The sequence below is a fragment of the Physeter macrocephalus genome, chromosome 20 (assembly GCF_002837175.3).
Source record: "Physeter macrocephalus isolate SW-GA chromosome 20, ASM283717v5, whole genome shotgun sequence".
Taxonomy (NCBI): Eukaryota; Metazoa; Chordata; class Mammalia; order Artiodactyla; family Physeteridae; genus Physeter; species Physeter macrocephalus.
Window position 1 is genome coordinate 27,599,177 of NC_041233.1, and position 10,866 is coordinate 27,610,042.

Consider the following 10,866-nt stretch of genomic DNA (forward strand, 5'->3'; position numbering starts at 1 on the left):
AAAACCCTAGGACAAATGGTAAAAGCAAAGCTGTACAGACAAAATCACACAAAGAAGCATACACATACACACTCACAAAAAGAGAAAAAGAAAAAACATATATATATATATATATATATATATAAAAGAAAAAAAAGGGGAGGAACTGAGCAACCAAATCAATAAACAAATCTACCAATGATAAGAAACTCTAAATACTAAACTAGGATAAACATAAAACCAGAAACAAATGAGATGCAGAAAGCAAACCCCCAAGTCTACAGTTGGTCCCAAAGTCCACCGCATCAATTTTGGGATAATTCATTGTCTATTCACGTATTCCACAGATGCAGGGTACATCAAGTTGATTGTGGAGATTTAATCCGCTGCTCCTGAGGCTACTGGGAGAAATTTCCCTTTCTCTTCTTTGTTCGCACAGCTCCTGGGGATCAGCTTTGGATTTGGACCCGCCTCTGCGTGTAGGTCGCCAGAGGGCATCTGTTCCCACCCTGACAAGACAGGGTTAAAGTAGTGGCTGATTAGGGGGCTCTGGCTCACTCAGGCTGGGGGGAGGGAGCGTTACGGAATGAGGGGTGAGCCTGCGGCAGCCAAGGCCAGCATGACGTTGCAACAGCCTGAGGCACGCCGTGTGTTCTCCTGGGGAAGTTGTCCCTGGATCATGGGACCCTGGCAGTGGCGGGCTGCACAGGCTCCTGGGAGGGGAAGTGTGGATAGTGACCTGTGTTTGCACACAGGCTTCTTGGTGGCTGGAGTAGCAGCCTTAGCATTTCATGCCCATCTGTGATGTCTGCGCTGATAGCCATGGCTCACGCCCATCTCTGGGGCTCGTTTAGGTGGTGCTCTGAATATCCTCTCCTCGTGCACCCTGAAGCAATGGTCTCTTGCTTCTTAGGCCGTTCCAGACTTTTTCCCAGACTCCCTCCTAGCTAGCTGTGGTGCACTAGCCCCCTTCAGGCTGTGTTCACGCAGCCCACCCCAGTCCTCTCCCTGGGATCTGACCTCTGAAGCTCGAGCCTCCGCTCCCAGCCCCCACCCACCCCAGCGGGTGAGCAGACAAGCCTCTTGTGCTGGTGAGTGCTGGTTGGCACTGATCCTCTGTGTGGGAATCTCTCCGCTTTGCCCTCTGCACCCCCGTTGCTGCGCTCTCCTCTATGGCTCTGAAGCTTCCCCCTTGCCACACCCCATCTCTACCAGTGAAGGAACTTCTAGTGTGTGGAAACTTTTCCTCCTTCACAGCTCCCTCCCAGAGATGCAGGTCCCATCCCTATTCTTTTGTCTCTGTTTTTCCTTTTTCCTTTTGCCCTACCCAGGTACATGGGGAGTTTCTTGCCTTTTGGAAAGTCTGACGTCTTCTGCCAGCATTCAGTAGGTGTTCTGTAGGAGTTGTTCCACATGTAGATATATTTCTGATATATTTGTGGGGGGTAGGAAGGTGATCTCCACATCTTACTACTCCACCATCTTGAATGTCTCTTCCACAATTACATTTAAAATAGCATGGATGTGAGAATGGCACTATGCCCCCAAATTGATCTTACAGACTCAATGCAATTGACTTTCTTTCTAATTTCAAAATTTACGCAACGCTTTAGTAATCAAGATAGTGTGATACAGGCACAAGGTCAGACATAAAGATCAATGGAATAGAATTGAGAGTCTGGAAAGGAGCCATCACATTTATAGACAACTGATTTTTGATGAGGGTACCAAGAAAATTCAATGGGGAAATAATAGTCATTGCAATAAGTGGCACTGGGGTAATTAAATAAGTCACGTCAAATAGCATGAAGTTGGGACCCTTAGCAAGTTTTACTCAAAATGAATCAAAGACCTAAGTATAAGATCTAAAAGTATAAAACTCTTAGAAGCAAACATGCATATAAATCTTTGTAGCCTTGGGTTAGGCAGCAGTTTCTTAGATATGACACCAAAATCACAAGGGCCAAAATAAAATTAAATAAATAAATAAATAAATAAATTGCACTTAATCAAAATTAAAAACCTGTATTCTTCAAAGAACACCATCAACAGTGTGAAAAGACAAGCCATAGAATTGTGGAAGACTTGGAAATTATATATCTGATAAAGGGTTTGTATTCAAAATATAGAAAGGACACTTATAACTCAATGATAAAAAGGCAATTATCCCATTTTAAAAATGGGCAAAAGATCTGAATAGATATGTGATCAAAGAAGATACACAGATAATCAATAAACATACAACCAGATGCTCAGCATTATTAGTCATCAGGGAATTGCAAATCAATAGGTCAGAGATACCACTTCATACCCACTAGATTGGCTTTAATTTTTTAGAAAAGACAGACAATAACAAATGTAGGCAAGGTTGTAGAGGAACGGGAACCCACACGTGCTGTCGCTCGGAATATAAAGTGGTGATGATGCTTTGGAAAACAATTTTTGTTAGTTTCTCAAAGGTTAAACATAGACTTACCATGTAATCTAGCAATTCTACTCCTAGGTATATACCCAGGAAAACCGAAAACATATGCCTACTCAGAAAAACTTGTGCATGAACGTTCATAGATTCATTACTCATGACAGCCCCCCTCCAAAATGGAAATAACTCAAATGATGAAATGGATAAAAAGAAATATCCACACAGTAGAATATTTGGCAATTAAAGAAGTGAAGTACTGATGTATGCTGTAACCTGGATGAACCTTGAAAACTTTATGCTAAGTGAAAGAACCCAGTTACAAAAGACCACATATAGTATAATCTATATTATCTATATGGAATCTATAGAGATGGAAAGATTAGTGGTTGCCCAGGGCTGAGAGGGTTGGGGAGGAAAATGAGGAATGACTACTAATCGGCATGAGATTTCCTTTTGGTTTCATGAAAATGTTCTCAAATTGTGGTGACGATTGCTTAACTGTGGATATGTGAAAGAGCTTGAATATACACTTTAAAATAGTAAGTTTTATGCCATGTTTATTATGTTTCAATAAAGCTTTTATTAAAAAAAACTAAACTATAGTCAGAAAACATGGATTTAATCCCCCATTTGCATTTTTCTGCTAATATGACTTTAGACAGTTTGCATATTTGTGGGCCTTAGTGTGATTATCTCTAAGACAATAGCTTGGACTAAGAAGTTCTTAAAGGAAGCAGTTGACAAAGTGGGGCAGGAGAGAGGGGCTTAGTTAGGGGTTACAGTGACCAAGAAGGCTCCTCCCACACAGAGCCAGCTTCATGGGTGCAACCTATGTAGTCACACTGGGCCCCCTACTCAGAATATCCAATGCTTGGTTTAATTCTCTGCTGTTTCAGTCTTGAATTTCTTAAGTTTTGAGCAGAGTCATGCATTTTCATGAAGCACTGGGCCCCATGAATTATGTCAACAGTTCTGATCCTACAGGTAGCGGGAAGGGGCTGGGGATCCTTTAACATCCTGCAGTGCACAGGGCAGCCCTGTACGGTGAATTAATTGCCCTGCCCAAAATGCCATGGTGAGAAACACTGATTGCTAAGGAATGGTTGAACTCTGAAGTCCTGTGGTTTTTAACTACCTACTAGAAAACTAATCTGAAACTTTCAAACATAGTATGTGTCCCTCAAGAAAGTTACTTTGATGTATTTCCTGTACCTAAAAGAAAAGTGTAGAGGTTACAAGGCATTTGGGGGTTTTGTACCTCATTTTGTTTCCTGAGCCTGATGATATACTCTATATGAAACATCTATGCTTAGCCCTTCTTCTCTTCCATTAACTGGCCTGTCAAAATTTAGACAATTACAGCATCAACTTGTTTTATTGCTGGTATTTGGAGATTCCTTAAGAAATTGCCAACTTGGTAGGCTCTGTGGCAAAAGCAATTATGATTCCTAGAGAATTTCTGATGAATAATAAAGTTCTAAGCTGATGGCTTTACTTAGGTTGTTTCATCTAGTTTTCCCATCAGTCTTTAAGGTTGATTTTGATTATCCCAACTTTACAGGTGAGGAAACTGAATCTCAGAGAGGTTAACAGAGAAAGATCAGAAGAAAATAGGATGTCTTCTTTTTTAACTTCTCAGTGGCAGTTAGATGAAATCTGAAATCCATAGGTAGCTCTTTCCTTCATTGCCCTTTTTCCCAAACATACTAGGTCTTACTAGAAGAATTAGTGTTGGAATCCACTGATATACGATATTGTTATACAATTATGAAACCATATGGTGGTGTTATTTTTGTGTTACACCGAGATTTATTAAATGCCCAGGTTGAGTATTTATTACTCTACCTGAGACAAAAATACTGAATTGGAAAGTGAAAGATGCAGTCATTTCTAGAGTCATAGAATGTTAGATCTGGAAGAAATCTTAAAGAACTCCTGTGCCAACCCACACATTTTACTGATGTTGTATGTGAAATCTGGGTAGGTTTAATATCTTACCTCTGTTGACATAACTGATGCATGACATTAGTGACAAAGCCAGGGATATAATTTGTGAAATAAAGTCAATTCTAGGTTCATAAACCTTTCTAAACATTACCTTGTCTCTCTGGTCAGTTTTGTTTACTTGAAATAGAATAACCGATTTGATGGTTTGACAGATTTCTTCTTCAATAGCAACAACTTATGTGAGGTTTAGACAGGCTGTGGATATCCTGTATATGTGAGTTATAGGCTTTTGAGCCTTTTTTATCTCAACATAGAGTTGTGCTCTTCGAAAAGGACTTCAAATTATATAGCAGAACCCAGTAAAAATAATTTCTCCACAAGTTCAAAGAACAGATTACAGATAATTCACGTATGTTGAAGGAACAAGAAATTCTATCACTGGGGCAGTGAGTCAGTGGTAGGAATAATGGGGATGAAATTGAAAATGAAGTATTTAGAAAGGTTAGAAAAAATGTTCTAATTCATACTTTTGGAGCACTTTAGAGTTAACCTCATTTGTCGCTTATTGGTCTTTTACTTTTGGGATGCATCAAGATATGAAGCTGGGCAGTTTAATAAATTAATATGGATTGTGAACCCTTCTTGATATCTCCCTTTTTTCCTACAACTTTATTAAATGATATTAAAACCAGATGGTCCAAACTTTTTGACGTTTTGTTTCATTATACACTTTTTTTCCCTTTAATTCTACAGGACACATCTCTGATTCTGTGTTTGAGTCCAAGACAGTAGCCCTGATAAGATCAACCTTAGGGATTCCTTCTCAAGCTTTGGCACAGGGCCTGAAATAACCTTTCCTTGGCCTGACTCCTCTGATGAGCGATCATAGTACATTTATGACAGAAATGAAGGCTGGGATATAAGTACTGAGATATAATTAACATATTACATTATACTAGTTTAAGACATATAATGATTTGATATATGTATATATTGTGAAATGATTACCACCACAAGTTTAGTTAACATCCATCACTTGTATAGTTATCATAGTTTTTCTTGTGATGAGAACTTTTAAGATCTACTGTCCTAGCAACTTTCAAATATACAGTACAGTATTGTTAACCATAGTCACCATGCTATACATTACATCACCAGAACTTATTCATCATATAACTGGAATTTTGTCCCCTTTGACCAGCTTTACTCATTTGGCCCATCCCCCACCCCGCCTCCCCCACCACCACCTCTGGCAACTACCAATCTGTTCTTTGTTTCTATGAGTTCAGTTTTGTTAGGTTCCACATATAAGTGAAATCATACAGTATTTGTCTTTCTCTTTCTGGCTTATTTCACTTAGCATGATGCCCACAAGGTCCATCCATGTTGTTGCAAATGGAAGAATTTCCTTCTTTGTTATGGCTGTATAATATTCCATTGTATATACAGTATACCATATATATCAATATATACCACATTTTCTTTATCCATTCATCCATTGATAGACAGGTTGTTTCCACAACTTGGTCGTTGTAAATAATGCTGCAGTGAACATGGATGGAGGTACAGGTATCTTTTCAACATAGTCATTTTGTTTCCTTTGGATATATACTTAGAAGTGGAATTGCTGAATCATATGGTAGTTCTGTTTTTAATTTTTTGAGGCACCTCCATACTGTTCTCCATAGTGGCTGTATCAATTTACATTCCCACCAACAGTGCAAGAGGGTTCCCTTTTCTCCATGCTCTCCCCAACACTTGTTATCTCTCCCTTTTCTCCACACCCCCTCCAGCATTTATTGTTTCTAGAGTTTTTTATGATAGCCATTCTAACAGGTGTGAGGTGATATCTCACTGTGGTTTTGATTTGCATTTCCCTGGTGATTGGTGATACTGAGCACCTTTTCCTCTATCTGTTGACCAAGTTGTATGTCTTCTTTTTAAAAATACCTATTTAGTTCCTCTGCCCAATTTTAATCAGATTGGGTGCTTTTGTTGTTGTTGTTTCTGATTTATGTGAGTTCTTCATATATTTTGGATAGTAACACCTTTTCAGATATATGGTTTGTAAATATTCCATTCCATAGGTTACCTTTTCTTTTTATCGTTTCTTTTGCTATGCAGAAGTCTTTTAGTTTGATGTAGTCCCACTCATTTATTTTTGCCTTTGTTGCTTGTGCTTTGGTATCATATCAAAAAAATCTTTACCGAGACCTATGTCAAGGAGTTTCCCCTTATGTTTTCTTCTAGGAATTTTATGATTTCAAATCTTACTTTTAAGTCTTTAACCCATTTCAGGTTAATTTTTGTGAATGGTTTAAGATAGGAGTCCAGTTTCATTATTCTGCTTGTAGTTGTCCAGTTTTCTCAACAACATTTATTGACAAGAGTATCACTTCCCCCTTGAGTATTATTGGCTCCCTTATCTAATATTAGTTGATCATATATGGAGCGATTTATCTGTGGGGTCTTGACTCTGTTCCATAGGTCTATGCCTATTTTTTATGCTAGTCCCAATACAGAATATGAATAGCATGGGTACATAATAACAGGATATTTATAATCATTCCTACCTGTCCCCTGTGAAATTGCTGTCATTTATTTCACTGATCTGTATCCTATAATCATCTTATACAGTGTTACTATTATTACTTTAAAGAAGCAGTCACCTTTTAGATCAATTAAGAATAGAACTATTTTATTGCACCTTTATTTATTCCTTCTCCATTCCTTTTCCTTTCTTCATGTAGATCTGAATTTATGACTACATCATTTTATTTTTCCTTGAAGAACTCTTTTAACATTTCTTACAGAGCATGGTTACTGACAACGAATTATCTCACATTTGTTTGTCCAAGAAAGTGTTTCTCCCTCACATTTGAAGGATAATTTCACTAAATCTAGAAATCTATTTTTCTGAAGTGTACTGCAGTTCTTTTCCTTGTTCGTCCACAGGGGCTTTTTATGTCTGTATTTATTGGAAGTTGGGGGGCTGCTATTGCTCCCAGGCTGGTATATAAAGGAGGCAAAACCAAAACAAACAGAAAAAGCAAAACAGGGAGCTTATCACTGAGCTATCCTTTGAGTACTGAGATTCTCACCCACTTCACCTACTGTGATTCCCCTTTCCAAATCTTCCAGCGGGTGCTTTATCATTTTTTATTCTAGAGGTTTTAGTTACAGTTATGGCAGGCATAGGATGAAGTGTGTTTACTCCATCTTGTTTGGAACCAGAAGCGACATTTTCAGTATTACGTACATGAAACTAGGGTCCTTGTTAAAATTCTCTGGAATGTGTTGATTTTTCTTTTTTTAAGTAGGCACTCAATCCACTTAGGTTCACACTACAAATTCTGTCTTGCCTTCTGTACGTGGTGGTTCTGATGTTAATTAAGATTCATAGAGTTTGCTATACTTTTTGAGGCTACCCAATGTATGCATCAGCCAGAGTTTGTCCAGAACTCAGCTCGTGGTTTATATTGTAATTAGTTCTCAAAGCCTTACTATTTTATTTTAGTTTAGTTTAGTTTGTTCTGCATATTCCCAGCTCAAGGATGATTCTGCAACTTGTGTCATATCATACACAGAATCAGGGGATTTCCTTATCTAGCTCTCTTCAATATTCCCCTCACACTTTATGACTCCCAGGACCCCCCTTTCCTGGTTTCTTTGGCTAGAAAATCATGTTTCTGTCAGAGTTTAAGTCCCTGCACTGTCACACAATTCTATGTGACTAGGACCATTTTGGGGAAGAAGAATTGGGAGAAAAGAAATAAGAAATGGGCATTCCCTCTGTACTCTTTAGACAACAGAGGCTTCTTTTTCCAGTAACTCTGGCTAGGGAGACAGGTCTTCTCTCAGGGTTTTAGGTGATTATACTGCTGCTTCCGTGCAGTTCAGACCCACCATGGGCACTGGCCTTGGGACAGGGCTGATAGGGAAAAAAGACGGGGGAAAATGGAGAGTCCTTTTATATGCTCTGGTTTGTAGGGGCTCCCAGATACAGTTTCAACTACTTATATTTGGACAACTAATAAAGATGTTGAAGCTAGATATCTGAATACAGGCCAATTTACTCTAACTGAGATGGAAATTTCTTCCCCAGGCAATAATAATGTGCAGGACAATGATTATCAAAGTATGGTTCACGGTTCAGCTGCATTAAGTCCCCTTGTGAAGGATGTTAAATGTGCACATCTCTAAGCCTTAGTATTGGCCTCTTTAATCTTGATTTCTAGATTTGCATCCTGTATTCCTATGCATACTAAAGCTTTCAGACATTACTTATAGGTGATAGTGGATCAGCAAGACATCAAAGTTAAAGAGACTGACCGGTAGATGATTATAATATTGTAAGCATAAAATATTAATTAAGGGCTTGAAGTTGGGCCAAGACCATAGAAAATATGGGGGGAAATAAGAGGGATATTTTGGAGGTAACATCGAGGGTACTTGGGAGTTGACTTTTCCTGGAAATGAAGAAGAGGTACATCAAAAGATGAGGCAGAGGAAGGATTTTGGATGTATGTAAGGATGATGATACCATTAAGAGTTGAGAGAATGCCAACGTAAAGTCTAGGAGATAGAATGAGACTGTATTAGAGATAAATCTAGCATGTCTGTATGAAGCTCTTGAGAGCCTATTATCTTTTTGGTGGTGGGTATAAGATACATCTTCCAAGAATTTACAATCTGTTAGTGGGAATGAGAAATAGGAAAAAATATCAACTAAAACTAGCATTTGTTGAGCTCTTTCTATATGCCATAGCCTTATAAAGTAGGTACTGTGATAACCTTACCTTTTCAGATGAGGGAACTAACACTTGGATGGTTTGAGCAACTTGCCCAAGATCACACAACTACTAAGGGATAGAGCAGGGATTCAAAACACTCTATGCTTTTAATCTGTTTAAGATAACCACATTCAAGGTAACTTAACCTCGCTAGCCATCAGCTTCTTCCTTTCTAAACTAAGCATAATAATCTAGTAGAATTTGTGAGATAACAATGACATCATATATTGAAAGCCTAGAAATAGTACTCAAATTACATAAGTTTTTTTTTCTTTTTCCAAGAGATTCAGATAAAAAATGGTATAGGAAAACACTGTAGCTACAGGTCCTGGTTTCTAACCTTTCCCTTATTTTTGATGATCTCCACAGAGCTTCATTAAAACTTCGGTAACACTAGAAGAAAAAAAAAAATCTCTTTTTCCTCCTTCTTTTTCTATAGCTTTATAAAGCTTCTCTTGAAATACAATATAGTACACATATTTACAGTATACGTTTTAATGTGATTTGTTGTGTGTATGCACTCATGAAAATATCTCTACAATCAGGATATTCAGCATATCCATTACTCCCAAATTTTCTTGCTACCCCTTTGTATTCTCTTACTACTGCCCCTAAGCAATCTGTGATCTTATTTCTCTCAATATAGATTACTTCACATTTTCTAGAATATTATAAAAATTAAATCATGCAATATATACTGGTTTTGGTCTGCCTTCTTTTACTCAGCATAATTATTTTAAGATTGAATCAATGTTACATGTATTAATTGTTTCTTTTGAACTTTTACTGCTCAATAATACTCCATTGTACAGATATACAATCACTTGTTTATTCATTTACTTTTTAATGGGTATTTGGGTTAGCTCCAGTTTTCAACTTTATTTCAAATAAAGCAGCTACAAACATTTTTGTATGAATGCTTTCATATGATAGGCATCTGATTTGCTTTTAAAGAAACTGCTGAACTATTTTCCGAAGTAATTGTACCATTCTACATTTCCACCAGCACTGTGGAAGGATTCCAGTTGCTTCAAATCCTTAACCAACACTTGGTATAATCCGTCTTTTAATCATAGCCATTCTAGGGTGTTCCACTGTGGTTTTAATTTACGTTCCCTTAACGGCAAATGATATTGAACAATTTTTTCATGTGCTTATTTGCCACCCAGATATCTACTTCAGTGTAATGTCTATTTCACATCATTTGTTTCTTTTTTTCTATCGGGTTGTTTTCTCAAATAATGAGTTGTAACAGTGCTCTATATATTCTGGATATAAGTACCTTAATCAGACATGCATTTTGCAGATATTTTCTCCTAGTCTATAGTTTATTATTTTTAAAATTTTCATAGGTGTCTTTTGAAGAGTAAATATTTTTAATTTTAAAAAAGTCTAGTTTATTGATTTTCTCTTATATAGTTCTTGCTTTTGGAGTCATAGTTAAGATATCTCTGCCAAATCCAAGGTTACTTTTCCTGTTTTGGAGGTGGTTTTTTTTGTCTAGAATTTTTATAGTACTACTTCTTACATTTAGATTTATGGTCTCTTTGCAGTTAAATTTTAAATTTTGTATAAAGTGTGAGGTAATGAGTAAGGCGTTTTGTGGGGTTTTTAAATGAAAGTTGTTTTTTTTAATTTTTATTAGATTATAGTTGATTTAAAATATTGTGTTAGGGGCTTCCCTGGTGGTGCAGTGGTTGAGAGTCCACCTGCCAGTGCAGGGGA